The sequence below is a fragment of the Anomalospiza imberbis genome, chromosome 3, assembly GCF_031753505.1.
Source record: "Anomalospiza imberbis isolate Cuckoo-Finch-1a 21T00152 chromosome 3, ASM3175350v1, whole genome shotgun sequence".
Classification (NCBI taxonomy): domain Eukaryota; kingdom Metazoa; phylum Chordata; class Aves; order Passeriformes; family Viduidae; genus Anomalospiza; species Anomalospiza imberbis.
Window position 1 is genome coordinate 80,307,624 of NC_089683.1, and position 18,210 is coordinate 80,325,833.

Below are 18,210 nucleotides of genomic sequence, written 5' to 3' on the forward strand. Positions count from 1 at the left end.
CTTTCTCCTTAAACCAATAAGAAAGTTGTTTTTGAAAACTTTCCAAACACATGCCCAGGTTAATTGTTAATCTTAAATGAACAATTATTATGCACCCACATAAATAGGGGAAAGAGGAAGAAAAGAGAAGGATGGAAACATTATTGCTTTTTAGGAAATATATCAGAAATATTTCTCCAGAGCACTTAAGGGCACTAAAGTAAAGATTTCTTTGCAAATATTGTATACCAATGAAATAGTGCCTTGACCCACCCCACTGAGTATGCTGCAATTAACCAAGACAGTTAGTAAAAAATGAAATTAAAACACCCTGAGTGTTCCAGTAATGATGTTCTTAGCAGCTCTTGGGAAATTCTGAGACTTAGTCCCTTGCAGATAATAGCATAGACAGCAATGGATTAATTTTTTATTTGTATTTGAAACAAATTACAGCCTATGCTTTCTCAGACCCATCTTCCGAGACCAAGTTAAACATTAAAAAAATAAAAATCAATTATTCACCATTCAAAGTCTAACAGATGCAATCAGGACAAATAATCTGTGGAGACTTATTGGGATAAAATTTATATAAAACACTCAGTGAAATGGCTAAAAGCACAAAAGCTGCATTTAATGCAGTAGCTACATAAAATTGCCATTCAGAATGTTATACCTTTTGTTTGAAAATTCAGCAATTTAACAGGAAACTTCTGCCCTTCCTGACAAGGTCATGATATTTCACTGTGTAATGCTCCATTAGGTCATTAAGGCTGTTACCTACTGCCTATCATCCATGTGGTTTCACACCAGGTTAAATCCATGCCATTGCTGCAGAGTGCAAAACAGCAAGGAAAAGTGAAGGCCAAGAGATAGTAAGCAATAGATCTTGTGGTTCCACTACAGTGTCCAGTACACAAGGGCTCTGCTAGGATTCTATGGCCTCAGTATAACTACTGTGTAATGGCCACAGCTTGTTGCCATTAAGCTGGTTTGCCATTTTGGGGCACCTCACAGTTGGCTCAGTTCAACACCTCAAACTCTCTTACTGAACTCTGCCATGTCAGTCTCTTGGGAAAACCTCCAAGTGCTGTGGCAGCACCTGAGAGGGAAGTGGCTCCCTGGCAATGCCTCCCCACCCTGGGAGCCACAGAGCAAGTGTTGCTATATACCACAGAGCTGCTGTGCAAACACCTGGGAACAGTTTCCCTCCAAACTTCTGTGTCTTTAGAACCCCTCTTCATTTGTGTTTGATCTAAAGAAGACATGTTAGAATTAAGAGAGATGTAGGCACAATCATTTAATAAACACCATTCTGGTTGAAAGCAAATTGGAATGGACACTTGCAAAAACTGTTGGTGATCAACAAGGTAAGCAAGGGACAGGAACAATATTAAATCAAATTGTAGCCACATGCAGCAGGTGTCAGATGTGCCTTCAAGTAGTTGCTACTGTGAAAACAAGACAGAACTCATTTGTCGAAGGTTGTGTTAAGGTGATACAGGGTTTTTCTTCAAGTCTTGTCATCTCATATGAAATGCTTATCCAGTGTGTATGAGCTTTTATAGCCTGTCTGAAATGAGCAACCTCTGACAAGCTCCTGACGGACAGCTCTCTATTTTGCAACAACTTCTAAGCAAGCAGCCCATGCGTTAGTGCTGTGACAGGCACCTAGAAAAATTAACTACTGTGATCTGCTGCGTGATGCCACCAAGGAGAAGCAGAAAGCAATCGATCGAGAGGGTGGAGTTAAGGATGTTTGGCAGCTGATCACAATCCTGTTCGCATTACACGGAAAAGCACCAAAGTGACAGACTGTGCTGGAGCAACTGTCTGCCACACCATGTGTGCAGTTGAAAACACCAGAAGATTCTGATGCTACCAATGACACAGGATGACTGTGCAATGTAAATATGATATGATTTGATTAAGCCCTTCCCAAGACACAGCCCAGATGTAAACAATCTGCTTATCTATTTCTCAGTGTCTTAGAGCACATCTTTGCATGCAAAACTTGTGCTTAGTGCCTGATTTCATTTACATCACTCAGAGGAATGCCAAAAATATTGGGCTTGTTTCTCCCCAAGGACCACTGTAAATTCTGACACACATTTATGTTGCCTTTAAATCCTAGTAGAGCTCTACTTATTCTGTACAACACAATTAACAGTGTAGTGATGAACAAGGGTGACAAAAATAACCATTCCCAACCTCCTGAATATTTTGATTCCTTTTCAGCTAAATAATTAATAATGCAAAATCCAGACACTTAGAAGCCATAGGGTGTCTTCAGAGTAACTGATCAAGTTTCATAGAATATTTATCTTCGTTAGAATATTTATTATACCAGTAGGTCTTGGGCTTATATTATCCACCTCTTTACTGCACTCATTTCATAACTATTATTGCTAGATACATTAGTATCAGCCTGAACAGATTATTAGATTAATTCTTGAATAACATTGAAATTACATGCTGAAATTATTCTTGAATAACATTTCTTTTTTAGTATGCAGATCTAGGAACTGATAACGTTGGTGTCTCCCTGAACTGAAAACGTGCTTGGAATACATGCAGTTAGAAGCATCTTCAGTATATGACAGCAGTTATAGCCAAGTGTAATCCCATTCCCAGTCTTAAAACGGAGTGAAGTGAGTCCCATTACTTTTAGCATTTCTGTGACATTATAAAAGAATATTTCTGACCCAAGTTTGTACACTAAACATGACCTGTATTTGAAATTAATCCCTTGTAAACTTCATACAATAGGAGCATCTTTCTCAGTTGCTATGAAACTGCTGAAGCCAAGGAAAGGGAAAAAGCTTTGTGTCTTGGGAACACTATCTCTATGAGCCCATTATTCAGGTTCTAGAAGATACACAGGGTCACACTTGTCGTAACAGGACACTGGCTTAACATTGTTATGCATATAACATCTATATAAAAATAATGTATGCTCCTTCTGCTTTATATGTGGAGCAGGATCTTTACCCCTTGGTAATGCAGCTAGACCACTTACCAAAAGTTACCTGTTGCATCACGCTATTCACTGCCCTTTTTCAATATATGTCCATGTCCTGACATGCTTGTCACACGCAGATCCATATATTCTCTCAGACTTGAAGACAGACAAAGAGTCTCAAGTATCCAAAAGTTCATCTGGTTTTGTTGATTATTTTCCCAGAGATGACACTTGAGCTACTTCAAATCTGTAGCAGCAGCAAGCTTTCATAGAAATTATAGGAAAACCAGGACTAGTCAAAATGCCATATCACTTGAACACTTCAGAAATGTGATATCCCAGTCATCTGAGCAATCCTAACCATTCAGAGAAATCTGAAATTTTCAGGAGACAGGTGCCTAAAAACCTTTCAATAACTGTGACAGCAGTGCCTTTGTAGTCATGATGGCCAAAGGCTATGAAGAAAGCAGGGGGTCTGTGCAGGCAATACCTTCTATTATTCCAAAACAGAAGGAGGTTATTCCACCAGTTTCTTTTTACCTTTCAGACAGGGTGACCGTGGTCTAGGAAAATCGCCTTATCTAAGCATGTTAAGTCCTTACTTCAGTAACAAAGTGGAACAGCAACTTCAGAGCTTCTCTCACCCATTCAACCAGCACAGCCAGTACTGCATGCCTCCAGCAGATCAGTTCTTGCACCTCATCTGATGCACAGTATTATGCATCATGTAATTTGCTAAATAACAATGACATGGAACTTCAATGAAATTTTAATGACAGCATATTTCCATTTTTGTGTTGCCTTCTCCACATGTTCAAATAAAAATGATAGTTATAAAAATTTACCGAGCATTAAGTGATATGAAGGTGCTAAAAAATACTTTGGGGGCATTAAGCTTGAAACAGTGAAAATAGGTGCTTAGGTCAGCTTTTAAAATTCTGCTGAGAATAATATACAGTCTGAGGACACAGAATGGCACATGCACATTAAGACCTTCCTTAAATAAACCAAATTTAAAACAATATATCTGATTTTGAATTTTATGGAGTTAGAGTAAGCTAAATAAGTGTTGTTACTTCAGATGAAATGATTATGAGATTAAAAAAAACACAAAATAACTTTCCAGTTGCTCAATAGTAGGTAGCAACTGCTTTCCCATCATCATTACATACAGAAATACCTGGTATTGAATTGAAGCAACAGAAGACCAGATATGTTAAACTTTCCATAATTGCTTTGAAATCTTATTTTCTCCCACCTGAAAATAGCAGGTTTGTGCTCACTGTTTTAATTCCTAAATGTGATTTATAAACATTTCATATTATTCTAATCTGTCCCTGAAGTGTTGCAGCAATGGCAAGCACACAGAGAAATCTTAATGAAGCACTCACTACAAACTGTAAACACAGAGGATGCCAAGGTATCATGTACAGTACTGATAGAGGTTAATACCTTCCACAGTCATTAGGTTTGGATTTGGGGATGTTTGCACAGTAGTCAATGCAGATAAAATTCAATTGTATCCTAGCAGCCTGTGAAAACCTCATGCATCATTAAATCTCTCAATTACATCTGGGTCTTAATGGAACAAAATTCATCTCTGGGTACAACATCCTTATGTGTTGCTCACATTACTGTGGCTTGCTTGGGGACATAGGATGGTGTATATTCCCATACAAAATCGCTGCAGAGAGAATTATCAACTCTCTTAAGACATATTAAGAAAGGTACACTTGAAGTGCTGAAGCAGAAGACAGCTGAGGGCACATCTGTACTTCAGTGACACCCAAAGATTTACCTGTAAGCAAGGCTGGGAGTGGGGCTGTTGTGGCAACAAAGCCCATCAGCGACAGACACTCCGATACATGCACTCAGAGTTGCAGGAACCACAGTAGAATCAGGTAAGCTAGGCAAGATTTTAACTACAAAATGAAATTAGAATTTTTTGAAAGAAAATTCATATACTATATATTTTAAAAGAAAAAAATATGTAGAATCAATGAGATGTTTTCAGGCCATTTTTCAGGTCACAGTGATGAAAAATGCAAAAAGTATCAAGATGAGAACCTTCTAGTGTCAATGTCAAATTTCCATGCAGTAGCACCTTTTATTATTACCAATGCTCCTAGATGTTATGAATGCACTGTGGCAGTTAATTATAGTCCTTTCTTTGTGTCATCTGGCATACCAGATCACTGTAAATTCCCACAGGATAAATGGCATATGTTCCTCTCTTAACAAATGCTAAACTAGTCACAGTTTTACGGTCTTTACTTAGAATTGTACCACCAGGTGGAATTACAAAAATTACATTCACTAATCTGAAAAACAGCACTCAAGAACACCTGCACTTTCTAGTTTTCATTTTCTTATTCTTAATAATATTTTAAAAATAATAGCTGTCCATTTTTCAGGCTATTTGCACAAGTTCTGCCTGCAAAATTGTCAATTGTTCCAAGAAGGACAGACAATAGCTTGTCAAAAAGCCTGAAACTGAGCCAGTGACAGCCTGAAACCTATTCCAGATTCCAAAAACATATTGTCACGCCTCTACATTTTTCTTTGGCAGCTGGTTACTAAAATCTTAGCTGCAGTGCAGGTATGAAAATGATAGAGATTGAATTAGAAAGATGTTCAGAGGAAGCATTCATTCCACAAGACTGGATGTCTGACTGAGGAAGAAGGCTTTTGTTTTATCCTTAGGACAGTATTAGTTTCATATGCAGACAGACGAGTTTTATATTCACATATTCTCTTCATTTCACTTCTCTCCCTCTGTTTCCTGCAGGTAGCAATCATGCCTTTTAGATAGTAAATGGCTAAAAGGTTGAATGGGTTTCTGTAAGCCAACTGCATACTGAAACCAGCTGGGTTCTTACAAAAGATAAAATCAGATCAATGCTGAAAATGGCAATAATGTTCACAGAGGATAAAATTTAGTAAGGAATTAACTGTATATATTACTTGACCCAGAGACTCCTCCAAAGTGACACAATATACATGAAAGAACTTAAGAAATCAGTGCTTAGGATACTTTCCAAGGATACTTCCAGGAGACTGCAGCTTGAATTTGAGCACATTTTATTCTTGCCCTGCACCCTACACTCAGTCTTGCCATCTAAACACCCAGAGCCCAGTTTAACACAAACACATGCCTTGCACAGCCTTTAACATACACAGCAAACTGGCTCCTACCCTGAGCTGAGAGTCTCCTTTGTGCACCTTATTGCCCAGAAGTGACTACAAATGGTAGAAAGCCAGGACTTCACGGACCCTGAATATTAAATAAAGCCACTGATGTTCCACAATTCCCAAATCTGCAATCTATCCCAGTATGGCTATATTGTTTTCTCCTTCTGCCTCCTCAAGCTCCTATTTATAGCACCATCACCTGCTCCATTTGAGTGCAGGACAAGTCCTTGGCTTAGCATCTTGAAAATACTGTCCTTTCATGGTGAGCTATGCTTTTATACAGCTTTACAGGCTATCTCCTCTATCTGTCTGGCCTCGGACAATCAGTCACAGTGCCAAAATTTGAAACAGGTTTACAGGGTGGCCTCTAAAACTTTATGATGGCTCACTTCATTTGCAGGAGTTTCCAACAGGCACAAGCCATCCTTCCCAAAGCTAACAGGTGGCACAGGTTTCTCCTGTTTTTCTGATCACAAGGTAAGAGGTGAACCTATTACAGCAGGTTAAAGGGTGGAAAGGATTGAATTTTTTTAGATAGGTTTATAGAGGGGCAAGTTAATTTAAACAGCTGGCAAAAAGCCTACTACAGTTTTAGCCATGATGAATTCTGAGATTATTATGGGACCAGATGGGCTTTGTCCTGTAAGTAATTGTATATTCTCTGGAGTGGACAGGGGGCCATTGAACCATCTGTTTTGTTGTTGCTCCAAAGAGCGCCTTATTGCTGTCTGTGTCTGCTGTTTCCATACTTGACTCCCCTAGGCCTGCTTTACATCAACTTGCTCAGACACAAGATGCCCTCTTGTTTTAAGCAAGAAAGAGAATTGTATTTGCCATCCCAGTCTGCCATGCTATGCCAGTAGATTTCCTGTCTTCACAGTTTGCTGCTTTTGCTTGCTTTTTTTAGCTTCTAAAAATGTATTGGACTGGACAATAGATTTACAGGTCTTTTAGCTGACCAGAGTTAAATTTGTAAATAAAAATGCCTTGCTCTCACAAGGCATTTTTCAACAGAAGAATACAAGGCTTCTCATATAGAGGTAAGCATCACTAGTCTTATCCCACAACTGATGAAATTCAGGGACATGAGAAAGCTGTCAAGAATCATAGCCTAAACCCTGGAAATTCAGATACTCAGAATAGGATCAAATGAGATGGTAGGGATAAGGTACACACAAAACTATATAGGCATTCCCTATTAGACTATGCATGAATGAAAGAAATACAGGATATAAGCAGGACCTAAAATTTCTTGCGTGTGGCCAAAACTGGGATTTAGTTGCTGTACAAACAGTCAGTGGTATAATTAATATGTCTGAGCTTTCTGGGTTGTGTTTAAATGCCCAAGTCTATCACTGAAGCCTTTTAACACAGAATCAGTACAAAGTTATCTAATGGCATCTCTTTCAGCGTTGTGTGAATATTATATTCCACAGGATCCCCTCATATCCTTTACTAATTTCCTTAAATACATGTAAATAATTGCAAACAGGACTTAATCCAGAAGAAAAACTGTAACCATGAATTTATAAATGATCTTGTATCACCCTCAGGAGTATAGGACCTATTCTAAAGGAACAAATTAAAAAATCAGCCACTTAATTTACAGTGAGACACTCCAAGTGAGTGAAAGATCCAGTATGATCCAGTGGGATTTACTTATTTTTAGCATAAACTGTTACCCCTGAACAGGTATGCAAAACATTTCTGAAGCTAGTTATTCTTCATCCTGAAAAAACAATTTTGGACCTTTTGGACCTCCTCAGCTAATCAAAGATGAAGAGCTTTTTCATTATCTGGAGAATTATACCCTTCATTGCTCTAATCATTGTTGAGATACCCCACCATAGATCTCCATATCATTATGAATAAACTACATATTTCTGAAAGAAATGCAGGGTCAATTCTTTGTTATTTAAATCTGTGAAATTAACTAATTTAAATTCCTCACGGGCCACTGATTCAGATAACATGAATAGAGGGTTTTTTAAATATTTAAATACCTTTTTTAAACATCAGCTCAATTAAAAACAAGCTCTATGTTAAAAGTATTTTTCTAAAGTATATGGGGCTTGAATTTTTCATTTCTTTTTGAAACTAACTTAAGATTTGTGATTAGTTTTCTCATTTTTATCATTTAACCCTTTAATAGAAATCTTAGGGAAACAGCGCTATTTCTCATATTTTCCTTATATCTTGGTGTCTTTAGATCACTATGTGTATAAATATTCTTATGTTAGCCCAGAGTTTACACATTTTCCGCAGAGAAAATAAAATCAAGCATCCAGTTGGCTCACACCACTCACCACAATGTCCCCAGAACAGCAGAGGTGCATCCATGACAGCAGATGAGGACCTAAGCTGGATATCAGAGCTGTACATAAGTCCCAGGCCATAACTGACATGAGCCTTCTGTTACTATGATTTCATCCATAATCATTTGGCGTGTTATTTACAGTCCTGTTCATTACCCTCTCTCAATGTATGGGGAACAGAGGTCATTAGTACACATCTTAAAGGTTCAAATTTTAAATTAAATCTCAGCATCTTTTAGGGAAATGGCTTTTAATTTTGTGACTGAAAATTCTTGTCATTCCTTTTTCCCAAGTACCCTCAAGAGGCTTTTCTCACACACTAACAGTAATCAACTTGTCAGAACTTAGAAACTTCACTGGTATCTTAGGAAATTCTAAATTGCTGTAAGGTCATCTTTTCATTTTACTAACCTTAAGAAAAGTTGCATCTCTCTTCTTTCCTCATATATCAAGTACATTTATATTGCTAGTAGTTTACATTTTATTCAGGTACAGCATGCTTCAGCTTTTCAAATATTACAGAATAATTTGATAGACTAAAAGCATGAAGGAAAGACCTAATCACAAAAAAAACCCCAAAATTCACACTTATCTTTCTGGTACAATGCTGGAATACTCTTTACTTTTTCCAGCTGCATTAGACATATGCTAATGTAAATACACTGCAGAAAATTATTCAAACCACCTTTTTCTTAAAATTATACCTGTTTTAAGATTGCTAAGGTTTTAATTATATCCATCTTACTCAGTTCACTTTTCTTTCCAGCTATTCTTAGAACAACAGAACTCCCTTCAAGATTGCCACCTTCCAGAATATATGCAACAGACAGTAGATTGCGATGGACTGAAAAGCTGATTTTACAAAAGTATGGAAAATATTAGGTCCAAGTCCCATTGGGAATTGGGTTTATTGATGCATGGCAAAACTGCAACAAATTCTTCAAAGATGTGATTGCTATGGAACAAGATAAGAAATAAGTCTAACAAGAGATGGTCAAGCAAAACTCAATAAACCAGTGGATAACCCTTCCTTTGTGGCCAGTGAGAAAAAACAATAAGAAAGGAGAACCTAACAGCACAGTTCTCAACAGCATGGTGCATCCCTTAATATTGACCAGAAGAGGAATGAACACGCATCCTCAATACGTGGCACTCATCCAGCCACTGACCAGCAAGATTCAAGGCCTGAGACAACTCAAATTTCCCAAGGGTGCAGAGACAGGTCTGGAAGTAAAGGTGAGGTGTGGGAGTTCACCATTGCAGGCTGAGCAGGCTGTGTTACGAGCAGTGGGGCCCTCACAGAGACCATCAGACCAGGTATTATCACACACGGTTTCACCTCATGCAACATTCTCAGCAAAAGGAGAACCGTGGGGAAACTGCACATGCATTTCTCATCCGCAGTACCAGAATGTCTCCCAAGAAAGGAACCAAAAACAGACCTAGCCTCAGAAGCAGTTTCACATCTTGTTTACATCTGAGGCAAAGCGGCTACCTCAGCATACATTGACACGGCAGGTAGCATTGCTTCATATTATCTGCTGTAGCCATGTCAGTTTGAACACAGCACTAGACTCAAACCAACAGCATCCCAAGAAATGGGAAAGGTGTTACACCATCCTGTTTCTGAAGGTTGTACACTGTGGTGTTGATTTCTGGCAGTGATGCTTCATATATTCCTTATGTCTCATGCTGTAAGGTGTTGAATGCAGGTAAAACCTAAGCAAGGGAACAGAAGTTATCCCTAGAGACAATCAAAATTGGGTTGGACAGAGGTCTGAGTGACCTGATCTAATTAAAAATGATCCTGCTCATTGCAGGGTAGTTAGACTACATGGCCTTTAAAGGTCCCTTCCAACCCAAACTATTCTATGACTCCCAGTATGTTTACAAATCCTATCACGTATCCCCATAGGTTGAGGCAATTGACACATTGAGACATCCCTCCATCATCATAGATACAGGATGTGATATCTGGGGAAACTATGACTCTATTGCTTGCATGTCCATCATAACCTACTCTGTGACTGACAAGAAACAAAAAATTCAGAGTTCTCAGCCTATGCATCTACACAATACAAATGCACATGTAGACTGTTTTCTTTAAAAAGTGAGTAATCCTTTGCTAAGGTTTTGCTGAGGTACCACAGAATTTGTTTTTACCTCTCAAATTATGAACAGGAAGAAAAAAGTACTTACATTCTGAAAGCTGAACACAGTTTGCACTGTATTTTTCATGCACTAATAGTAACTATAGATTTTTTTTGTCTGAATTACTATTATTTATAGGAAATAAAAATAATATACATGTTTCTGTGTATGCATACAAGGAGGCAGGAAAGCAAAAGGGAATAAAAGAAAGCATGCTGGCAATAACAATGATGAATTGCATACAGAAAGCATTAAAAATGGTAGAATATTAAGTGAGTGTGGGACATGCATAGTTAACAAATTTCCTAAATATTTTCCAAGTGTGAGAACTGTTCTCACACCCATCAGCTTTAATTTCCTATCTGTTTAATGCCAGATAGCAACACACATTTTTTTTCCCTCTCATCATACCTTATAATACCCATTAATTTATTGCCATCTCTAACTCAAAGTGACATAAGTAGACAACTTAACAGTTTTAGAAAATGAACTGCTGGTCAATCTGGAGAGAACTTTTATTAATCCTCTTGTCATACACATACAAAGAACCTTCTTTGTTAATTTGATAACACTAAAGATAGCGCCAATATGAATCTCTTCATCAGTTAAACAACTATCCAAAAAGTTATATTCTAGGGAAACAGAAGAAAAATCAGTGGTAAAAAGGCTAACTAGGATTTCAATATTAACTAAAATGGCTTGAGGGCTACACAATATAATATGCAGACTTTCAAAACATAAATAAACAAGAATAGCATGATTTGGGAGAGAGTTATTTACTTATAAATCCTTCTGTTTCATACAATAATACAACACATAGTAGATAAAAGGGGAAAAATATTTGGAGGTCATTTTATTTTACAATAAAAATAACTCTGAGTATACAAGTAGTTTGACTGAATTCTGGATTTGTGCATGCTTGATTGCTTCTGTTCTGGACTTCTGATTTAATTAAAACTAGTGGCAGATGGAATATTTTCTCTGAATCTCTCTGCCAATTTTTTGTAGTTATGTAATAACATTTTCCCAATTTAAATAATGCTTTCCCTTGTCTGGTTTCAAAACATCCACATCAAAAACAAAGAATTCACTATAGAGAAGCAACAAAAAAAATCCAAGATAAAATAAGTGCTGGTAAAGTTAAACACAGAAAAGAAAAATTTCCCCCAGTTCTTCTTACTTAGAAGCTTTAGTGGTTACTTGAAGTAAAATTGAGTGCTATCTAAAATTATGATTTTTTAAGTGTCTTTAAGAAAAAATTCAATTACTTGAGACCTGTTTTAATCCTGTATGCTGTTTACTGTATATCTCACTAGTAATAAGATTTCAATAATCCAGAGAAAAAGCTACTGAGGATATGGGTATATTTTCCATTTCATGCTGTTGGCAAACAAAAGCTTGTTGATGGAAGACACTCTGAGCAGTTACAGCTAGGGCTCAACACACAACTGACTTCATGAAATCCCATGGTCTGTATTGGGCAGAGTCCAGTTATGCTACTTGGTCATCTCTTCTTGCCTTAAACCTAACTCCATGAAGCATTTCTGAACACCTCCCAGCACATCTGAATTTTGAAAGTGACCTAAAAGATAATAAAATAACTCAGACTCAAGTGTTATTCACAAAAGGGTGGATACACTGGTTTACAAAGGATGGCAGCCACCAGAGCATTCCTTGCCTGTGCAGCTGCCTTGGGAAACATCTGAAGATAACTTCTTGACCTCTCAAACACCTAACTTCTAAATATGAATGACACAATGTCAAGAAATATTTAACAAACAGTTGCAAAGCTAAATGCAAGTAATCTTCTTTTTAATTGGTGAAAAGGTTTTTATCTGCATGCTAACATCTCTTTAGTCTGCCACATCACCTGTAGCTATCTTGACTTACATTAGCATTCTTTCCTTTCCAACATATACTCCAGACCTCATCCATTCAAAACTTCTACAAGATCTGAACCTCCACTAATACCTTGTAGTTCATAAACTGAAGCAGTTTGACAATAAAACACAAGTGTCAAAAAGTTTTAAATTTGAAGAGTGGCTCAAAGATATTATTTTTCTGAGGCAACCATCTCTCCTGAATTTTGGTTGTCAAGAGGCTAGATAACTGTGGCAAAATCTGTCACTCTCACTGCACAGTCATTAAAGAAAATGCAGTATCTCCAGAGGACAATCAGCCCCTCTGTTGGTGATGGTGAATCTCTCTCAGCTGTCTTGGGTGCAACCTGTGGCCCCTGCACTGACTTGAACATGTTGTAACTTTTAGGCACCTTGATTGGGATAAACAAACCCTCTAAATATGTCATCATTCAAAGAAAACTATATCATTTGAAGAAGACGGTAGCTAAAATGTTCCTCGATTACTTAGCAAGTGACAAGACTGTTTTGAAGGGTTTGATTTCACCAGTGAATCATCACTACACTTCATCTTACCTCCTAATACACTCTGCTTCTGACAATGTCTCAGCCTGATCTGATGTGTTAACATAGGGATTTCCAATTGAGATTTCATCTCATCCCCAACTTCCAAGATGTTTTGCTGCTGCTGATACTGTTGTTTTTACCCAATTTAAAGAGCTCATTTCAGTACCTTTATTGCAAGATCTGTCACTTACATGTTACACAGCCTTGGATAAAGACATAACTACACAGTGACTCAGTTACACCAGCCATAACACAGGGATTAGAATAATACTCCTACTTTGAAGAGCACGGGATGCATAGACGAAAAGCATTTTTATAGGAGCAAATTGGCACACTGTCACTAATGAAAATAATATTACTCTCTCCAGAATAAAATTAAGATATACACCAGTTTCCTTGTTCTTATCTTTAAAAATAAAAAAGTCATTTACTAAAGGAATATGAAGGAAAAATCAAAGATTAGACTATATAATATATTATTGACTTTTTTTTAGCCACAAAGTTCTGTATAGACTGCACACAATACAGACAAAACAGCATGCTGACTTCAGCTCCAGAAAAACTGAATTGCAATCTTACAATACAAAATGCAATAAACCATACAAACCTCATTACCTTTGTTGTTTTCTTCCTTAAATAATCTTTAACAGCTCTCAGTTGGCATTTTATGGCCTCTATCTCTATAAATTTTTTTAATCCACTTTAAGTACCAGTCATATTCCTTCTTAAACCATAGATAAAATACTTACTGCTATTTTGCAGGTGACTTAAACTATGATTGCTATGCTATTCAGACCAAGCTGTGATTTTCTCGAATACTGAACAGTGTCAGCTCATACTAGCCTTCTTCTTCTTTGAAGAGTGACACAATGATGTCATAAAAGTTTCCTGATATTTCTCCTGAAATTGCTCAAAGCAACATGCTCACTATTGGTCCCATCTGAACCTGGGCCACACTGCTTTGCGCAGGCAGGTGAGAAGTGGTAAACTCATTTTCTACCTGTGAATTTCAGGCTATATATTCAAATTATTCCATGCTTCTCTCAAGATTACAGAATTACTTTTTCTCCCCATTCTTCATTTCAAAAGCAAATATGGCTATGAAGCACTTTATTGCCCCAGTATAGTTCAAAGTCTAGCTGAAAGATTATCTCAATCCCAAAATGCTAACATGTCATTTCTTTAAGCACACGAGAGTAAGACTGTCTACACAGAGGTGAGCAGCATATGGCAGTTACTGTGCTGAGCAGAAGCAGTCCCCACAGAAATCCTACTGCTCCCCCAAAAGTTTTATGGGACTGTCTTTGTGTCCCTACACCGCATCCCTAAGCCCCTTCCTTCTCTTGAAATCAGTAATGCTGCAGTTTGACTTCATTTCACAGGGTGACAAACATAGACATTACTCAATGACTGTGATACAGATTTTACACAAGTTAAATGCCTCAACAAGCTTGACAATTTGAGGAATTTTCAGCAAACCAGCATTTCCCCCTTCCCCCCCCCCCCAAAAAAAAATCTGTTTGAAGTGTGACAATATCTATCAGGCTGACAAATTTCAACTAATAATTTGATTACATGGTCTTTCATTCTAATATAAAAAAGAAAAGTTTCTCAGTGGTTTGGAGCAATGACACAGTATCTTTTTCTCTGCAGAAAAACTGAACACAGTTCTGCTCGAAATAATTATCAGAAAAATCAGTAACTTAGTGTGGAACATTTTTTCCTGGAAAGCAAAAATATTTTAGAATGCTTTCTGGTTTGTAATAATAGATGAACTGGACATGGTGCTTCCCTTTTCCTCTAATCTAATCATTTTAAAATATTTATCTGAACAATATTCATCAAGATGTATCTATTTTAAATTGCTTACCACTGCTGAAGCATAAATAATTGAAATAACTCTAAAAAAAATCTGCATCTATCTACAGAGTAGTAAATAATAACAGTAAGCAAGCCACCAAATCACTGACTTTGGAAGCATTTGTTGGTGTGAGGTACTTTTAACTTTACATGGACATTAGATATAGCCTATTTTCAGTTTACCTGTCTATTATGTATCCCTTTGATGTGACTGTAACTGTCTTTTACTGATCTTTATCCTTTCTAATCACTGGCAAAATTCCATAGCTGTGAGCTGGTCTGAAGGCTGTGGAAGATGTTTGCTCTCAAAGAGCAATCAGCCCATGACAAGGTCTTCCCACTGAGCTGAAAACCTTGCATTCTGATTAATGATCATACTCACTGCTGAAGAACATAAGCCATGATCTAATAATTGGGTTCTAGACTAAACATCCCAACCCTGAAAATCACTCCTGCCATTATTCATGCAAACAAGGCATAAGCAAATCGGTATGGATTTGCAGGATTGGTCTTCTGTCTTTGGCCCGGGATAAGCCACTCAGGAGACACTGTGGGAAGACTGACTAGAAACAAGACCTTCCAATTTAAATTAGGTATGATCCAGCCATGGGGAGCTGGATCTTGAACACCTGCCATATCTGGGTGGGGAAGCCCAAGAATCTTGGAGGGAAGCCATGGGATCCCATCCCCACAGTTTAGTGACATCTAAGTAATCTGAAGAGGACAGCGAGGTGTACCCCATGCCTCTCTGTCTTACACACCTACTTCATTCAAACTTGCAGATCACAACCTGCCCTGTCTCCACATCAGGTGCTTGATTGTATAATGAAGAAAGCTGAAAAACTGATGCTTGAAGCAGCAGAGGAGGAAGTCTAAAGAAGGGAATCCAGTAATTCTTGACTCATATTTCCACTGTATAATGCATGAGACAAAGCTTATAAGGAATGTGGAATCCAGACTTCAGCCAGGAAAAAAAAGAGCAAATCAACTTTGACATATAGAAGAACAAACTTATTTAATTGATAAGAAACTCATAAAATATAGTAGCTCTTCAAGGCTTCTGACCTGCCTGATTGCTCCATCTTTAATATTTTGGCTGAATCATTTAATAAAAAATGGATGCTATTCATTAACTGAGGGGCACAGTTGAGTCAAGTCTGCTATTCATCATGATCTTTATCATACTGCTCTATTATGGCTAGCACAAGATTTCTCTTGCAGAATTATTGCTGAGATAAGTTTTAACAGTCTTGGCAGTGGGAAGATACTAAAAAAAAAAGCTTCCTAACTCAATAAAAAAAGAAAAAAGTTAGTTTTGATAGATTTGTATTCAAAACATTAACCAAATCCCTTAGACAATTTCTGCAATATTACTCTGAGACATTTTATTGATACTGGTACATCATTTACCTGTTACTATTGCCTGTTGCCTTATTTTTCCTCCTTGTCTTATTCTTCTAGAATTACAAGTACTGTCTTTTCTTCCAATTGCTGTGTTTATTTTATTCTGTTTATTTCTGCACCATAGGTCAGTCAACTAAATGTTGTACCTGGCTTTGCAAGATTGCTACCCAGCCCCATGTTTTCAATCCCCGAAGATTTTTAATGTTTAGTTATGACTTTATTCATTGCACTAGTGAAATCTGTTTCAAAAAACAGATTTTTGTGGCACAATGCTTGTTTTTGCCATTCACTGTTAAATGCATCATATGTTGCAGTCTCTTTCAGAGTTGAAATTTGATCTAAAATTAGGTTAGTTGATATTTGGAGGAGCTCTCCAGTGTAAACTAATCCTCAGTGGTAGTTCAGAGCTTATGTTTACACCTTGCACCCAAATCAGCTCTAAAAAAGACTAGACAAATACCTGAAGCAGTGTCATCATGCGTTGGACACCTGCATTATACCTCGATGTGTTTCCTCTCCAGTGACCTCAGCAGAGTCTGTCGCACCCCTTTGTGAGCACAACCAGCAGAAGTAAGGGATAATTAACAAGAGGAAGGCTGGGTGCACTGCAATAATCACCTGCCGTCTTGGCTCTTGCTGGTAGCATTAACAGCAGCCTTCAGACTCTTCAGACTCATAAGTAGTACTGACAGTTCAAGGGCCGCTCGATAGTGAAGCAAGAGATGTAAGACCAGTCTACTCTCTATTTCTTCAGTCTTTTTAATTGGAAGATATTTTTCTCCCCTTTAAATTATAACAGTGGGGTTATATCAATTAATGACCACTGAGAGCAAAAGAGTAAAATAGAAAAAAAATGTCTGAATTTGCTTAGTAAAACAAACAGCCCAGAAGCCACCACGACAGATTATTCCTGGTTAGAAACCAAATCCACCACCTCAAAGGCAGCAAACACTTATAGGCAGCAACACCCTGATGTCTTTGCAATTTCTCCACCTTCCTTATATTTTTCATACACATGCATGGTTTGCAATATAAGTGGTTTTTACAGTCAACATTCACAGCAGTGCCATTTCTCCTGCACAAATTATTTGCTCTGTATACATCTTTAAAAACACCACTGGCATGTTAGCTTTCCATTGGCTAAGTTGTTTCAAAGCAGTACCTCAAGAGATTAAGACAGAGAATAGAACAATCCTATAAGTTGAATATTAAATAAACCTTTGTTTCTGCAGAAAAATATCTCAGGAACAAGTACCCTTTGAAAGAACATAATGTATATAAAAGAAAAGCAGACTATTTGATGGTTAAAGAACTACAGCAGATTCCTATTTTTGCAGCTTAATTAATAACAGGCTTCGGGTTTTCCAAAGGAATACAAGTAATAGCAGTCATACTCTGTGGAAGTCACCTGTGTAATTATTTCTGGCATCTATTACATTTTCCATTATAACTTTCATATTCTCTCAAACCATTTTTCTATGCTAAGGGCATCTTCCCTTTTCTAACTGGCTGTAATTTCACAGCAGGATGCATTTAGCAGATGAGACTAATTTTATACTCTCTAAATTGGCGTGTTTATTTGGATCACCATGAAGTAACCACTAGATACCTGGAACCTCATTCTCAATTACAATGTGTCCTCCAAGGATTTAAAAATCTATTCCAATAAAGCTGGCAGCTAAATGACAACTCCAATTTACTGATATGTTTCAAATTGTGTAAGATACTTGAAGAAAATAGGTCCAAATTTGAGGGTCACATTGGAAGATGCCAATACTGTCATTACAAATAGATATTATTGTAATAAAATGTATCATGGGTTTTGTGATCAAAGCCACTGTGTAAATTACAGAGCAAATTAGTTCCCTAGTTCACTGTCAGTCACAGGAAGCAGATTCTTTAATACCTGTGGAAGACATTGGAG

At 37.4% G+C, this 18,210-nt stretch overlaps 2 long non-coding RNA genes across 2 annotated transcripts in view; one reads left to right on the forward strand and one right to left on the reverse strand.

The window, feature by feature from the left end:
• Positions 1-18,210, reverse strand: part of LOC137469953 (uncharacterized) — a 143,923-nt gene that overhangs the window by 55,537 nt on the left and 70,176 nt on the right. The window lies entirely within an intron of this gene.
• On the forward strand, positions 6,248-9,470 carry LOC137469952 (uncharacterized). Its single transcript, XR_010996823.1, has 2 exons — positions 6,248-6,614; positions 9,212-9,470. It is a non-coding gene; the product is annotated as an uncharacterized lncRNA (long non-coding RNA).